At 36.8% G+C, this 18326-nt stretch overlaps 1 protein-coding gene across 3 annotated transcripts in view; it reads left to right on the forward strand.

Moving 5' to 3' along the window:
- The window catches only part of MBD5 (methyl-CpG binding domain protein 5), a 447015-nt gene that overhangs the window by 291021 nt on the left and 137668 nt on the right, over window positions 1–18326 (forward strand). For all 3 annotated transcript variants that reach the window (XM_043576637.1, XM_043576639.1, XM_043576638.1), the window contains exon 4: window positions 11600–11721. The gene's annotated coding sequence lies outside the window, so the exon portion shown is untranslated. The remainder of the gene's footprint in view (window positions 1–11599; window positions 11722–18326) is intronic.

Here is an 18326-nt window from a genome sequence, read left to right on the forward strand (position 1 = left end):
TTAGTCAGAAAGAAAAGAATTGCCAGTCAAATTAATCCTATAGACATGAAGAGATAAATCTATTTAAGCAAACAAATACCTTTTCAAAGCCTTTGAACTCATTTGAAATATCCATTTACTTCCAATTTTTTCCTCTGACTTCAAAGTATTTTATTTTAGTTTATAAAGTCAGTACTTTATAAATACTTCAAAGTATTTTATTTTAGTTTATAAAGTTATAGGAAGCAGTTACCATTTTTCAGTTTCCCTTTAATTAGCATCTTATTTATAAATAATAAAACAATTGTAAAATACTCCAGACTTGACTAATTAATTGTCTGATAAAATTCACTTGTAAGTAACTAGTACAAAATACATAGTTTCTAAAAGATTCAAACAGGTTTATGGAGCATACAACCATAAATATCAAAGGGTAAAATAGAGATTGGGGGATACTAGCCTAACATTTTAAGTTTGATGACTAAGGATGCCACCTGAGCTGCTGTCACAGATTTGAACAACTGCATATTCATATGTTTTTATACAAAACATATATTCACAAATAGTATCTAACATGTCCAGATTTTAAATAGGCTACTTTGGTTTTTGTGAAAATCTTTTGCAAGACCATTGCAAGATATAGTTCGCTTTTTGAAGGAGTTGGGCTTTGTTATTAACAATTATAATAGTAACAACATTTGCATATTGCTTCATGTTTACCAAATTTTTAATTCATTTATTGTCTCAGTTGATCTTAGAAGTAGTGGAGATAATGGTTATAAGGTAGATAGGAGTTAAGATTCATTTGGTTGCAGTGAAGAACATTCTCCCTCTCTGCCCTACCTCTCCTACCCCTCCCTACCCTTCCTACAGCACAGACACACACACTGGCTTAGACTAAAAAAGGATATTTTGGTTCATAGCATGGAATGGTCTTCAGATAGGCTAATTTGGAGCTGAACTGGCTCCACTGTCAGCTCCACACTTGATGACACTGGCAGTTTTTAGTGTCCCTGGTCCTGATTTGGTTAAGTGCTCATCCTTGAACACGTAACTGTGGACAGTGGGATAGGGTAATATGCTGAGTTACTTTGGCAGTAAGACCCTCCCCTAGAGCTGGGAAATGGATAAGTTGTCCAAAGGAAAATCAGTATACAGTTACCAGAAGTAACAGGAAAGCGTGGTAGGGAGGCAAACATCAAATGTCCATTCCAGCAGGTATTACCACCTCCACTTTACAGATGAGAAAATGAATACTCTGAAAGGTTAAATGACCTACCCAAACTTAGGTCTTCTGGTTACAAACCCTGTTCCTGGATGCCATTTATTTTTATTAAATAAATAAATAAATAGATAGATAAATAAATAAATAAAATAAAGCAGTAATGGATTTAAAAAAGGGGAGAGACGTGATTCCAAGTATGACATTTATTTCTAGTTATGTTTCAAAGTATACCAGTCATGATTAATTTTAAGGTAACAATTGAGTCTGATCTCTGTGGGGTGGTTGAACAAGATGTTTATGGGGAACAAATTGCTCCAAGTTCTATGGAAGGGCGTGGAAGGAAGTACAGTGGATATGATTCTGACAATAAAGAATTAAGAATTTGGAATTACAATTAAAATAGCAAGTATTTATTAACCATTTATTATATCTCAGGCAGTGTGCTAAAGACTGTTCCTATATCAATTACAATCACAACATTACTGTGAAATAAGGGTTTTACAGATAAAGAATCATAAGCAAAAAGAGGTCCAAGATTATATACTAAAAAGAGGTAGAACCTCTAAAGTCTAGAAGCCTCTACAAAAACAGTGCCTGTTTTTGTTTTTCATTGTTACCAATTAAAGTAGCAATGTTTAAATACCTGCCAAGTACTTGCTGGCTGCCATAGCAGGTGTTTGTCTGGTGCAACACTTTTTTTCTAAAAACTTGCCCTATACGATTGTATAATACAACAATTCATTTGCAATGACACTTAAGAATTTATAAATGCCTGGGGCTCCTGGGTGTCTCAGAAAGCTAAACATCTGAGTCTTGATTATGGCTCAGGTCGTGATCTCACAATCCAAGAGATCGAGCCCTGTGTTGGACTCTGCACTGACAGTGCGAAGCCTGCTTGGAATTCTCTCTCTTTCTCTCTCTCTCTCTCTCTCTCTGCCCCTCCCCTCTCTCAAAAAAAATAAATACTTAAAAAAAAAAGAATTTATAAACACCTATTACGTTCCACAGATCATTGTTAATGGTAATCTTATGCTATTTTTTGTTTTGTTTTGTATTTATAAAAATTACACATGGACATAGTTTAAAAAGTCACGGAGTCCTATGAAACTTAAAAACAAAAACAAAAACAAAAACAAAACAGAGGCAGTCCCCTGCTCTGCAATTCCTTCCACCAATTTTCTGATTCCCAGAAGCAGTCATTTTCAGTTTATTTTTAGCTGTTTCTTTTTATATTTATGAAAAAGAACATTCTAAATAATATGATTAGTCTCTGTCTTCTCTGCACTGGGAGCAACTCTCCTGCCACAGTCCCTCATCCCCTGAAAATGTACGCCTGTGCAAAGTTCGTCTCTGCCACTTCTTGGTCAGGAGCACCTCTCAGCTGTTGAGCCTATCACTGTCTGCAGTGGCACTAAAACCACCAGAGACACTGATAGATGAGAGCCTCAGCAGCTGGGCAGCCCCACGTCCCCTGACCTCACTTATTCCTAGCCACAGTTTCTAAGCCAGCGCTGTTTCAAAGGACATCGACACAGCAGCCAAGTTCATTGGAGCTGGGGCTGCCACAGTTGGGGTGGCTGGTTCTGGGGCTGGAATTGGGACTGTGTTTGGGAGCCTCATCATTGGTTATGCCAGTTCTGAAGGCTGAAAGTCCAAGATCAACGTGTCAACAGAGTTGGTTACTGGGGTATAATTGAAGACTGTGAGAAAGAATCTCTGAAGACTGAAGACTGTGGAGAAAGAATCTGTTCCATGCCTCTCCCTTAGCTTCCAGTGATTTGTTGGTAATCTTTAGCATTCCTTGACCTGTACATCTGTGCCTTCATGTTCAAATGGCATTATCTCTGCATGCATGTCTATGACCAAATTTTTTCTTTCTATAAGGATACCAGTTGTTGGATTAGGGGCTTATCCTACTCCACTATGACCTTATCTTAACTAATTACAACTGCAATGACTATTTCCAAATGAAGTCACATCTGAGTTACTAGGGTTAGGAGTTCAACATATGAATTGGAGATGGAGGGGAGACACGATTCAACTTGTAATAGATGGAAATTTGCTATGTCAAGATTTTAATTTGGAGGAGTGCCTATGTGGCTCATTTGGTTAAGTGTCTGACTCTTGGTTTCAGCTGATTTCATGATTTCATGGTTTGTGAGATCAAACCCTGAACTGGGCTCTGTGCTGACATCACACAGCCTGCTTGAGATTCTCTCTCTCTCTCTCTCTCTCTCTCACACACACACACACACACACACACACACACACACACAAAATAAATAAACTTAAATATTAAAAAGATTTGAATTTGGGTCTGCTTCCAAAGCCATTTGTTCTTCCTACTATACTTTGCTGCTTCCTTAAAATAAGAAAGTTATTTAAAATATCTCCTACTTTCCAATGTCTCCCATCTTCAAGCCAAACTCTTTATTGCTTCTGCTAGTTACCTTTCTAAAATGTGAATTTGGTCAGTCACTCTCCTACTTAAAATCTTTGAGTGGCAGGGTGCCTGGGTGGCTCAGTCGGCTAAGCATCCAACTTGGGCTCAGGTCATGATCTCATGGTTCGTGACTTCAAGCCCCATGTCAGGCTCTGTGCTGACAGCTCAGAGCCTGGAGCCTGCTTCGGATTCTGTCTCCCTCCCTCTCTCTCTCTTTCTCTCTCTCTCTCTCTCTCTCTCTCTCTCTCTCTGCCCCTCCCCTGCTCACACTCTGTCTCTCTCTGTCTCAAAAATAAATAGACATTAAAAAAAAATTTTTTTTTGAGTGGCTTCCAGTGGCTAGCTGCATAAAGTCCAGATACTTTATGGTGGTAAATAGGATCTTTCTTCCATGCCTGTTTTCTCAGCTTCCTTTCTCATCACTCTCTTCTCCCATTTAGTCACCATAAACTCCAACCATACTGACCTTTTTGCAATTTGCAACAAATACATCATGCTCATACACTCCTTCGGGACTGGTTTTCATCCCTCACTTCTCCCAGTATATTCCTTTTATAGTTATTCTCATTTCATCTAATCAAACCAAAAGACCCTAGACTCATCTTTGATTCCTCTCTACTTCCTCGACTCTATGCATCTATCTCCGCTGTCACCACCCTAGTCTAAACCACCATCATCTCACATAGACTACTGCAATGGCCTCCTAACTGGTCTGTCTGCCTCCATTCTTGACCACTCCATAGTAGAGTGACACTTAAAGTGAAATTGTGATTGTTATTCTGAATAGAACTACCAATGCCTTACCATTGAACTAAGACTCAAATCTGAAGTACTCACAATGCCTATAAGTCTACAAGATCTCTGCTCTCTACCCACTTCACCAACTTCACCTGAGATTATTCCCCCATCTCACAGTATATTAGCTATCTATAATTGTGTAACAATTATTACCCCAGGCTTAGTGGCTTAAAACAACAAATATTTATTATCCCACAGTTTCTTTGGGTCAAGGATTTGGAACTGGCTTAGCTAGTTGGTTTTACCTCAGGACTTCTATTGAGGTTGCAGGCAAGATGTTCGCCAGGGCAGCAGCCCCAGTTAATTCAAGGTTTGGGGCTCAAGGATCAGATTCCAAGGTGTCTCATTCACATGTTGGCAAGAGGTTTCAGTTCCTTATCATGTGGGCCTCTCCATAAGGGTGGTGAGTGTCCTCACAATACCTGGCTTCCCTTAGAGTGAGTGATCCAAGAAAAGTAGGAGAAAGCTACAATGCCTTTTATGGCCTATGCATTCAGGTTTATTGAGGAATAATTTACATACAATAAAATTCACCATTTTAAAATGTATAATGTGTTGAGTTTTGGCAGATGTATAACATAACGTAACCACCACAATTGGGCTATAGGACATTTCTATCACCCCAGCAAGTTCTCGTGTGTCTTTATAATCTGTCTCCCCCCCACCACCACCTTTACTACAGCCTGTAGCAAACACTCATTTGATTCCTGTCTCTGTACTTTTGTCTTTTCCAGATTGTCATGAAATGGTATAATGCAATATGTAGGGTTTGTGTCTGGCTTCTTTCACTTCATGTAATGCTTTTGAGATTCTTCTGTTGCATGTATTATTCCTTTTTATTGCTGAGTAGTATTTCATTGTATAGATGTGCTATACTTTGTGTATCTGTTTACCAATTGATAGACATTTAAGTAGTTCCCAGTTTGGAGCTATTTATGATAAAGCTGTCATAAGCATTCAAAAAAATAAAAATAAAAATAAATACATAAATAATACGATTATATTTTTACTTCTTGATTTTTTTCAGCTTTGCATATAATCTGTTAATTTCCCAGTAAGGAAACAGTAAGGTTAAAAGTAAAGTAAAGTAAAACTTTAACAGTAAAGTTAAAGTTTTTATATCCCCACCCCATCACCACAAATACTTCATCTTCTCAATACAATTATATCATGATTTTGATGTTTTTGGTTTTTTTTTTTTTAAATTTTTTTTTCAACGTTTATTTATTTTTTGGGGACAGAGAGAGACAGAGCATGAACGGGGGAGGGGCAGAGAGAGAGGGAGACACAGAATCGGAAACAGGCTCCAGGCTCTGAGCCATCAGCCCAGAGCCTGACGCGGGGCTCGAACTCCCGGACCGCGAGATCGTGACCTGGCTGAAGTCGGACGCTTAACCGACTGCGCCACCCAGGCGCCCCATGATTTTGATGTTTAAGATTTCATTAAACACATTTATATCTTTGTAAACTTAATTCATGGCCGAACCACATCATGTTTTCAATTGTCTGTTTTCCCTAAAATTAATGATTGTCTCATTTTTCTTTTGTCTTGTGTCTTATGTACTTGTTTCTGATTCAACAGCAACCTCTGTCCCACGTGGTATGGATTACTTTTCACTATCACCTTTGGACTTCTTGTGTCCCTGTTTTGAATTGAAACTCTTGTTTTTAATGTCTTTTCCTTCTTCATTTACTCTCCCATTTTGAAGAAACACATCTACCAATAGTTTTGGTCTTGCCTGTCTGAATATGTCTTTCTGCTTTACTGATATTTGATTGATATTTAGCTAAATACAGAATTCTGGTTTGGAATTTATTTTCTCAGAATTTTTATGGTCTATCTCTATTGTCTTTTAGTTTCAGTGTTGAAAAGTTGAGAGACATTCTACTTTCTGTTTTATATATTTTTCCTTTCCGGGAGCTTTTATAATTTTCTGTTTGTCACAGAGTTCTAAAATTTTGTTATGATGTGATCTGTTGGAGATCTGTTTTCATTCAGGCACTCAGTGACCCCTTTTAAAGTAGAAATTTATGCTCTTTAATTTAGGAAATTTTTCATAAGTTATTTCTTTGATGATTTTTTTCTCAATTTTCTTTTCTCTTTTTCTGTTAGTTGAATGTTGAACATCCTAGACTGCTCTCCTAATCTTCATATCCTTTCTCTCCTAGGTTCTTTCTCTTAATCTCTTTACTTCCTGGGAGATTTTCCAACCTTTCTGTTGAGGCTTCCATTTCTATCATGATTTTGTTTCCCAGCAGTAGTTTCTTGTTTCCAGGATTTTTTTTTCTTTTCTTTTTTTAAAACAATGTGTTTTGGGGGCACCTGGGTGGCTCAGCCAGTTAAGTGTCTGGCTTTCAGTGTCAGCTCAGGTCATGATCTCACGATTAATGGGTTCAAGCCCTACATCGAACTCTGTGCTGAGAGTGAGGAGCCTACTTAGAATTCTCTCTCTCTCTCTCCTCCTTCCGCCCTGCCCTGCTGTCTCTCTCACTCACTCTCTCTCAAAATAAATAAATAAACTTAAAAAATAAATAAAGCAGTGTGTTTTTGTTTCATGGATGCAGTTCTTCTCTTATCTCTTTAAACATAGGGTTTTGTTTTTTTAATTCTCTTTCCTTTTTCTATTTTCTGTTTGTTTTGGCTTTGGTTTTGGTTTGGTTTGGTTTTAGCCTCCATCTTTCATGTTAGGAGCTTTCCCCAGATGTCTAGCGGTCATTGGCTGTCCCAGTTCATATTTCAGATAGTAAGAAAGGGGGATGCCAGGATAACACATAACTGGAGCTTAATGACTATGGATTCCCTAGATCTGAATATGCTTCTTTGTTCAGGAACCTCCAATACCATTTCATTGAGCACCATTTTTTAAAATTCCAGTTATATTCACCAAAGGAGACTCTTCCACTCTCCAGTTTTATGATGGGCTACTAGCATTCTGCAAACCTAGTAGAAGAGGACTTGGGAGTCTTAATATTTATCATATAAAATTTCATTCAATTCTGTTTTAAATACAGTACTCTACCCTCCAGAATTCTTCAAAATTTCCCAGTTTGGGGAATCTTCTGTTTTATACACTTCAAAGAGTAAATATTTACTCTTCTTCCAGGGTGAGAGAGGGAGGCATACTTGTTCAGTTGTGAATGGTAGAGAGACAATGCAAAAGACTAATTCTTAAATAGATTTCTAACTAGGTTTGCTATTACTTAACTCATTTCCACAAGTTTGGGTGCCACCAGTTCCCAAGTTTTTGTGGAAACTGTAGTACAAATGAAATTGCTTCCTGCCTTTACCTACTACCTAAAATGAATTGCTTGTTTGAATCAGCTGTCAGTCAGCTGCCATCCTTCTGTCGTCTAGCTTCCAAATTTTTGTTACTGTAATTCATCTCTCACTCTCCTTTTCTTCATTCATTTATGCTTTTTAATAAAAATTTTAATACTAAATTGTATTTTAGTACAGTTTTAAAAAGGAATGTAGTTAAATGTGTATGTTCAATCTACCTCTTTAATCAGAAATCAAGGGGCGCCTGGGTGGCGCAGTCGGTTAAGCATCCTACTTCAGCCAGGTCACGATCTCGCGGTCTGTGAGTTCGAGCCCCGCGTCAGGCTCTGGGCTGATGGCTCAGAGCCTGGAGCCTGTTTCCGATTCTGTGTCTCCCTCTCTCTGTGCCCCTCCCCCGTTCATGCTCTGTCTCTCTCTGTCCCAAAAATAAATAAACGTTGAAAAAAAAAAAAAGAAATCAATATTGTTTTTATTATCCACCAAGTAGTTTCTTTTTAACATTTGTTAGATTTAAGATAAATACCTTTTTTAAAAAAGATAGTATCTATTTGGGGGAAATGGGAAATAACTATATCTAATCCTTATCCTCGTCTTAGGGTATATTTGAGAGGAGTGCTGTTTATGTTTGTATTTTATATTTAAATGCTTTTATTATGACAGAGACCTGCTTCCTTCATGGCATATGGGGATGTTTATTACTCCATCAGCCTGATAACAGTAACTAGGAGATTTATTTTACAGAGCTCAATCTTGTATATTAATGACATATGACACGATGATCAAATTTTCCAGGGGCACCTGGGTGGCTCAGTTGGTTACGCGTTCTACTTCAGTTCAAGTCATAATCTCGTGGTTCGTGGGTTGGAGCCCCACCTTGGGCTCTGTACTGACAGCTCAGAGCCTAGAGCCTGCTTCAGATTCTGTCTCCCTCTCTCTCTCTCTGCTCCTTCCCCGCTTGCTGTCTCTCTCTCTCTCAAAAATAATAAACATTAAAAAAATAAAAAAAATTTTAAAAGATGGTCAAATTTTCCAAATCAAAATCTGGGCAACATAGTTTTAACTTTAGAGAAATTAAGTCCACCAACCATGGGCCAAACAATGTGTTATACTTAATACATGTATTTCACTGTCCCCATGACCATTTCCACAGATAAAGGAAGAATTAATCTTACCAATTGGTAGTTGGTTGGTTACTTCTGAAGTAAAATTGAATCAATTTAGGCTTTAAACCAAGATTTTTACCCTTAGTTTAGAAGTATTTTCTCCTTCCCTTCTACTTCTCCAGGTTCCAGGGAGGCTCATACCATCCTGTCATCAATGGATGAGTGTGGGTTTCCATACCCCTCTCTCTGCTTGCTTGTCTCCTCTGAGTTATTGCTTGACCCTTGACATTTCAGCACCATGTACCACCATCCACCAAGACATAATTCCTCTTGCTTAGCCTCTGGACTTCATATACGGGATCTACTGCCATAATTCTTGCCACAGTCTCCAGTTGTAAGGACCCTGTACTCTTTGCCCTGTTTCTTCAAACCTCAGTCTCCTTTATGTCTGCCCACTCAGTGTTAGCCACTTTTGCACCCCTCTCATGGCAGAGGCTTCAATAACTTTTCAGATGCTCTGCCACAATACACTGGCATGCTTAGAATCCAAAGAAGTCTTCAAGAAAATCCTCCCAGGTACATTCCTTAGTTTTTATCTTCAGTACTCTACACTTAGACATCTCAAGCTCATTTCCTCCTGGTGGCCAGTATCTTATTTCCTTTGCTTAAGAAAAATCTGCGGGGCGCCTGGGTGGCTCAGTCGGTTAAGCGTCTGACTTCACCTCAGATCATGATCTCGCGGTCCGTGGGTTTCAACCCCGCGTCAGGCTCTGCGCTTACAGCTCAGAGCCTGGAGCCTGCTTCAGATTCTGTCTCTCCCTCTCTCTATGCCCCTCCCCCACTCATGCTGTGTTTCTTTCAAAAATAAATAAATGTTAAAAAATTTAAAAAATAAAATAAAATAAAAGTAACTCTATAGGTACCGAGATGATCAATTGACAAAACATACTATGAAGAAAGCTAGCTGTAGAAGAGTGTGTAACCTGCTCTGCTTCTGTAAATACAACTGTAGATTCACAATGCATTAAACATTTCTGGAGGAATACATAAATCTGTTAACAGAGGTTGCCTCTGAGGAGGGAAAACAGTCTTGTCTTGGGGACAAGAGTGGAAGAGAAATTTTCACTGCCTCTTTGTACCTTTCAAATTCTACATTATGAAAATAGCCTATTCAAAAATAAGTAAAAGTTGATCATAAAACATTTATAATTTGGCTTTTTCAACCTGCCAGGCTTCAGATGATCTGATTCTCAGCCACAGACAGAAAGTAGCTCTTTTGGCAAAGCTATCTTTTTTTTCCCTTCTCTGCTTCCTGATGTGCCTCTCTTTCTTGTGGAACCTTACTAAAGGCAGCATGAAGCAGCAGTGACCTGCTCTAACATTCTGAAATTTTCCCCTCCATTAGAAAGAAGAATACTTCAGTAGGAAGATGGTCAGAGTCTCAAATATAACAGATAACTAGTTTAGCTACATACCTTCATTTGCTAACTTGCCAGACTGAATTCACCTGACCTCTTTGGCTAAGCCATATCTGTATTTTAGGGTTTGTTACTTGCAGGAATTTTTGTCATCTTCAGGCCTATCACACTGAATAGGTATTTAACACATCGTGATGAATATAAATGAATTAATGAATAATTTTATCTGCAGGTACAAACCACCTAAGTTAATTTTAAATTTATTAACCGATAGAGATTTGTGAAGTCTGCAGTTTAGATTTCCCAGTTGTCCAGTAATTATAGCTGTCTTTTTTTCTCCAATCCAAGATCCAATTAAGGATCATGCATTTTATTCACTTGTCATATCCACTTAATCTCCTTTAATCTAAAAAAAATTCCCAACCTCTTTGTGTCATGTCACTGATATTTTTTCAGTCTGGGCCAATGTTCGCAACATGTCCTTTAATTTAGATTTTTTTCTAAAAATTTCTTTTATTATTAGATTCAGATTGAATATTCTTGGCAAGAATACTTCATTGGTGATGCCGTGCCTTCTCAAGGTATCATACCAAGAATACGAGGAAATTGGTTTTCCTACCAATGTTTCTACAGTAACACTATAGAAAAGCATATCATACAACTATGGCTTAATGAAAGGTCCAATATGAGTTTTTAATTCTCCTTGCTTTAATTTTATACTAATCAGATAATGTCTAAGTGGTTCAGTACTTACATAGACCAGATATTAGTACATAGTATTTTATTCAATGGATATCATTTGGGGAGGGGGTGGAGAGGGAAGGGGTTCTCTTTTAAATTGATCAGTTGTTTGTGAGTTTGTTCGTGTCAGTTTAGGGAGTTGATAAAATCAAGTTTCTGGTATGCAAACTGAGGGCTAGCTTGTAATAATAACAATAGTTTACAGGATTGAGATGAGAATTACTTGAGATGTTAACAAGTAAAATATCATTAATAGTAATGTGCTCTGTGGAGGATCTCTATTAATACAATCAATCCCACTCAGGTATTTATTTGTAGAAACCACGTATGTAGCAACAGTATCTGGCACTGTTATGAATACTTTATGAATATTAATCTTTATAGTTGGTTATATCCTTATCCCCATTTACAGATGAGAAAACTGAGGCTTGGAGAAGATAAGTAACTTTTCCAAGGTCATAAAGAGACTAAGTGGTAATATTTCTAACTGTTTACCTGTGAGATCACACCTGGAAACAGGCAGCCTGTATAGCTCCAAGCTATACTTAAGGATGATTTTCATTCAGCTGCTCCTTTAAATAAATTTGTGTGTTTATGTTATTTGTGTTACAGAGAGAAGAGGTACTCCCTTATAGGGACTCATAAAGGCATAGAGCATCTAGAGATTTACTGCCTCCATTACGCTGCTGGCTCTCACAGCACTTGTTATGTTTTTATCAGTTTCTCTCCAGAAGGTAGGAATTGTGTTTTTTCTGTATGAATTCTTTATATAATTATAGTTTTCTTGACTGTGAACTTAATTTTTGTTAAGTATGAAAAGCATCTGACACCTAAAGAATAAAATGCCAGATGTCCCCAAACAGTTAAGATGTATAAACACATTGCCTTTAAAAAATATTCCTATTATAAAATTAATAGATGTTCATTAAGAAAAAAGATAAGACAAACAGAAAAGTATAGTAATCTATCACCTTGTGATAACTACTCTTTATATTTTGTTGTATGTCTTTCTGAATTCATTGATATATTTGTATACAATGTATAATATATGTATCCATATAATATTATGATTAGGATTGGTAACAATAGGATATAAATGTTCTTTGGCTAGATTGCTTCTTTACTTAGCAACTTATTACCTTATGTGTAATGTGAGTAAATATCATCTGAATTTCCATTATTAATGGTTATATAATATTCCAGTTTAAGAACATAACATAAATTATGTAACCACTTTCTAATTATTGAGTATACGGAATCTTTCCAGGTTTTTTCCTGTGTTAAATATGACTTCAGTGAACATTCTTGTATATACATGTTTGCATTTGTGTCTAGTGATTTTTTAGGACAGTTTCCAAAAAAGTAAGTGTTGCAGACTCTTAGTTCCTAAGCATGCTCTCTGATAAGAGGATTCCATGGCCTATAACATAAAGAACCACTGTTCACCATCTTGGAGACAAAGATGAGGTCTGAGAAATCAAAGGTAGTAACAAAGGTCTGAAAAATCAAACTTATTTGACTATAGAATGTTTTCTTAAGATAACATCTGTCTACAGGATGGAGAAACTGTGGTGTATGGGGGCAGGGGACAATATGGGAAATTGCTATACTTAACACTCAGTTTTGCTGTGAGCCTAAAACTTCTCTGAAAAATAAATTTTATTTAAAAAAAAGGGAAAGAAAAGTTTTTGAATGCCATTGTATACATTTACATTTAAAATTAAATTTAGACTTTTACATACACACACACAAAATAACATCAGAACATATCAACATCCCACTGGACACTTTGGAAAATGCTAGCTTATGGTATATTCTTTTAAATGGAATTGGGAGATCAAAGGGGAAATATATGGAAAGGCTCTACCAATTTGCATTTCCACCAACAGTGCATCAGAGTGCCACTTTCTCCATAATTTTGCCATTGGTATTAACCAATGCCATTGGTATTCAATTTAAATAAATCTGAAATGAGAAAAGTATATGTCATTCTAATTTTCATTTATTTGATTACTAGTAAAATGTATATCTTTGCATATTGTTATTTGTCTTTTATATTTCTTTCATGCCTATGTCACTTATGCCCCATTCTAAATTATTCTTGGTGGTCTTTGAGGCTTTTTCTTTATTGATAAGAATGAAGAATCATATTAAGACTATCAACACTACAAATCACATGTGATACAATTATGTTTTCTTATTTTTTCATTTTTTAATGTTTGGATATGATGCTTTGTTTTTATTTTGTGTACTTCATTTTTGCCATATAAGTTAACATTTTTGAATAAAACTTTACATATGCCTCTCCAAAAACATAACAATTTTTTGTTTAATCCTTGGATTACGTAGAACACAAAATTTTACATATTATATGTAATTAATATCTGATTCACTTTTAAAGTATCAGTTCAGAAGAAAGTAATACCTTCTTAGGGGCTTCTGTAGAGTTTGATTGTGAATATGGTACTTCATCATAGGAAATTGGGAAAATACCCCATGATTCCTAGGGCTAGTAGGGGTACAGAATATCATCAGATGTAGTTCTTAATCAAAGAAGAAAAGTTAGTCTCAACCAGAAAAAGAATTGTCCATGCACATTAAAAACAGAAAAGGAAAATAAGTCTGAACCTTAGCCATAGCTAAATAAAATTATGTAAGTTTTTACAGTTAAGAAAGACCTTTGGATTAATACTGTCAGATTATTTCATTTTATAAAGGAAAAAACAAAAGAAAAAAGAGTTTAGCTCAAGTTTGTCCAAAGTCAAGCAAATGTTTTTTGTTTTCTCAGGAGACCTTTAAGAAGTAAAGAAAAGGTTCTAAAAAGTCTTCATTATTAACAATAACTAACATTTATGAGTACTTATTATGTACCAGACAATCTAGTAAATACTTTAAGTCATTTGTCTCACTTATCTTCACAATATACTTTGAAGTAACAAGTATTATTATCCCCTTTATAGAGATAAGGAATCTGACTCTAGTCTAGGCAGTCTGAGACTTAACAGCCCTCACTCTTAATTGCTGTTTTTAAGAGAGGAGACTCTTAAGTGTTATCATCAGTAAGAAATTATATGTCACTATTAAATAAAGTAGAATTAGTGGAAGAACAGAGAGAGGATTGCAATGGCCAATCCTAGAAATAAGCAAGAGTGGAACATTTTGGCAGGATAGATAGCAAGAAGTATTTTTTACATCCTAAGTAAAAAAAAAAAAAAAAAGTGAAAGGTTAGTTAAAGAAATTTGTGGTATGGCTTGACTCTAGCTTATTCCCTGATTTTCAGAGGATATTGCATCCTTCAATTCATCTTTGCATTTATAAAAATTATTTTGGCTTTTCAAATTGAAAATGGCTTATGAGAACTGTATTACAAAATTCTAAATTTACAGAACTCTTCTCCATTATCACTGCTTTTCATATCCCCTTTAAGGACTTTACATTTTTAGTTGCATGTATTACGCAATGTAGTCCTTAGGCATTTTTGCTATTAAAATATCTTTTTTATAAATTAGTAAAGAAAGCAACACTCAAAACAGATGGACTATTGCTCTAGGTTTTAATGCTTGCTATAGTTGATATCTAAAGGTGGTCATGAATTAAACAAAAAAATGAAATCACAAAAGAAGAAAAGATTTTCAAAAATGAATTTGCAAGTTTAGTTCTAAATAGCAATCACAATTTTAGCTCGAGGCTTTTCTGGGGATTGTGAATAATGATTAGGTGAGATTATAGGCCCCAGGCAAAGCCTCAGGACTTTAGTCTTCCTAGCCAGTCATTTATCCTCAAAAAAACGGTCCTCAGGTTGTACACAGTATTGGTTGAAATACCAGAGGGAATCAAACCTGAGTCTGTCATATTATCCCGAGGGTCATATCAGGAGTCTGAAGCTTAGATGGTGAGATAAATGTTTACCAAAATGAAAACCCTTGGTAGGCTTTTCAGTTACTGTTGCTTTATTTTATTTTTACTGCTTTGGGGTATGTATTTTTATTTACCTACAGAAGGAATTATGTATAAAAAATTATAACTCTAAGAAAGTAATATCACTATTGAAAATTGTTTTCAACTCTGCAGAGCATCTATTTGAGGGAAATAGGTAAGATTTTTTTAAGATAATAAATTCAACCTCTCATTTTTATTAGATTTTCTTGGAAATTTGTGTTTGAGAGAATTCTGATTTACTATACTTTGCTAAAGTATTCTTCTAGCCTGATCTTATGTAAAATTATGAGTTGGTGGGTATGGATATTTTGAAAGCCCTGAAGTCTTGATTTCATGGATAATTATGTATTTTCAGTTACCAAAACTTCAGTTCTCCTCTGTCTTTACAGCTATTTGCTCTTTTCCTAAAACCTTGTGAGTTAAGTTGTTAAAATGGCATCCACAACTCTTGAAAACATATTTACATAAGAGATAGTAAAAGGGAGGAAATTAACAAAACAAAATATTTACCTAATTCACCCAGTGTATGAAATAATAATGATGATGATAATAGTAATTTTAAAAATGGTAGTGTAGGGGCGCCTGGGTGGCGCAGTTGGTTAAGCGTCCGACTTCAGCCAGGTCACGATCTCGCGGTCCGGGAGTTCGAGCCCCGCGTCAGGCTCTGGGCTGATGGCTCAGAGCGTGGAGCCTGTTTCCGATTCTGTGTCTCCCTCTCTCTCTGCCCCTCCCCCGTTCATGCTCTGTCTCTCTCTGTCCCCCCAAAAATAAAATAAAATAAAAAAAACGTTGAAAAAAAAATGGTAGTGTAGGCGTAATTATCTGATAACATGAAGAATGTTATTACTGTGTGTCAGGCACTATTCTAACTCATAACTCCCATTATTATTCCTATTTTTAAAAAGAAGAAACTGAGTCAATCAGAGACTAATCAGTAGTAAATCTAGGATCAGAAAAGTGAACGACTTGAGAGAACCACTGTAGAAAATTCTGAGTCCTTCAGAGTCTCATATCAGTGAATACAAGGCTTGGTGCTGGGAATATATAGCAGTAAACGAGGTAGACACAGTTCCTGATTTCATTAAATGTAAATTTACACAATTATTTAGTTTGTTTCCATATTACAAAGTGATGGGGGAATATACATAGGGACCGCATATTGCCTGGAGAATCAGGCAGAGTCCCTGAAGAAGGAGTGTTTCAGCTGGGAGCTAAGGGATGAGAAGATTCACGCCGGCAGTAGAATTGGGGAATTGGAGACCAAGGGGGCCACACAATGATTTTGGTGGGCCCTAGACACTTTTGCTTTTGTGGGTCCCTTCCTCCATAAACAATATTAAAAATTGAGATTTGCATTTATACTGGTATAGAGAGAAGTATGTTAATATTGTATATTAAAATATTTTCTTTGACCTAAAAGGGTTTTTTCCCCTTATTTTAAAAGAAAGCTTTTTTGTGGACCCCTAAGAGTATTATTGTGAGCCCTAGGCTCTTGTACCTACTAGACGGGATGGGTAAGTCAGTCCAGGAGTGGGAATATTGGGCCAGAAACATTTCAGATGGAGGGAATAGCATAGACAGAGGCTTCAGAAGCTTAGAGGGTCTTGCCTGCTCAGGAAACTGAAGGGAGGCGTGGCTAGAGCAGAGAGTGTGGGGGAGGGAGAAAGAGGTGAGGCTGGTGAGACAGGAAGGGCCCCCGGAGGCCTTGTTTCAGATTTCGATATTAATCCTACGAGTAATGGGAGACCTCCAAAGGGTGTGTGTGTGTGTGTGTATGTGTGTGTGTGTGTGTGTGTGTGTGTGTGGCGGGGGGGGTGGGGGGGTGGGGGGTGGGTGGTTTAGATCAAATTTGTGCACATGGTTAAAATCAACAGTTCTGTGATCCAACTTCTCCCACTTATGCCTCACCTCTCTTTCCACTTTTCCTTCTGATATCTTCATTTATTCAGGTCAATGTCAATTGCTTTCACCTCAGATTTTTTATTTGTCACTTTTAGGTATCATCTATTATCATACACATAAATAAAAGAGGCATTATACATTCACTCACTCACTCTACCCTACCTCTACCTTTTCTCTTTTGTTCCTCAGTTAGTTTTATCTTTCTTTGATTTCTCTGTTGTAACTGTGGATAATAAACCAGTACCTTTAACCATAGATGCTGCTTTGGGATTGTCCCCTGTTGTCAGACAAGGACATTAGTGCACCCACCTTCTCTGTGATTCCGTCCTCAGTTCTTTCACTTTTGTATCTCTAAAATTGATGCCACTTATATCTATTTTATAACCAAAATCAAGTATTTACATTATTGTGTGGAAAGGCTCTTTGCATTTGCTGCGTCCTCCACCTGAACATCCATTACCCAGATGACTGCACTGTCTGATCCTTCTCTTCCTTAAATACTCAAACCAACTGGCAGCCAGTCAGTAGGGCCATTCCTGGACATCTTATTGGAAATAGCATCTCCCCTACCTGGAATTCTTTTTTTTTTTTTTTAAGTTTATTTATTTTGAGAGAGAGAGAGAGAAGAGGGGAGGGACAGAGAATCCAGAGCAGGCTCTGTGCTGACAGCAGACAGCCCGATGTGGGTCTTGAACTCACAAACCATGAGATCATGACCTGAGCCAAATTCAAATGCTTAACCAGCTGAACTACCCAGGTGCCCCTCTATGTGAGATTCTTACTGTACTTTTCCTGTTATGTTTTTCTCCATAGCACTTATTGTTAAACCAATGATATATCTTACCTCATTTAACTTTTCATTCTCCCCATTCTTGACTATAGCTTCAAGAAGGCAAGGAATACCATCTACTTCAGCTAATTTGTTTGATATTTTTGTTTGTTGTTTGCTCCCTCACTATATTCCCGATAGCTAAAACAGTGCCTGATAACAGAATCATTTTAGTTAGTGATTGATTATAGTCCCAAATAGTCTTCTCTGGTTATATGTCCTGACTTAGGCAATTTTTCAATTTTCTTAAAATTTTTCATTTGCTTTTGTTTTTCATACATTATTTTTCTTTATCATATCCCCGATTCTTTCTGACTCTCTATTGTATATAACATGCTGTGATCTCTCTCTCTGGTTTTATTCTTTTCCCTTGGAAATGCTCTTCTGGAGCCTTATTACATCCTCTGGCTACACAGCTGTCATCCTTGGGCTTCTCCTTCCTGTTCTTCCCATTGGCATGATGACAGACAACCCACATTTTTCTCTATTTCATTGTACATCTTCCTTTAATGAAGCATATCCCTCAGCAACTTTCAATGAAAAAATAGTTGAATGATAAATTTTTTGAACTTTCACATATTTGAAATGTTGTTTATTTTATTCTCATTAGAGGTGTATCCAGGTCCTAACATCAGAAGGTACAGGCCTGGGGGCCGGCCTCACTGGGG

This window comes from Prionailurus bengalensis, chromosome C1 (assembly GCF_016509475.1).
Source record: "Prionailurus bengalensis isolate Pbe53 chromosome C1, Fcat_Pben_1.1_paternal_pri, whole genome shotgun sequence".
In the NCBI taxonomy this organism is placed as follows: Eukaryota; Metazoa; Chordata; class Mammalia; order Carnivora; family Felidae; genus Prionailurus; species Prionailurus bengalensis.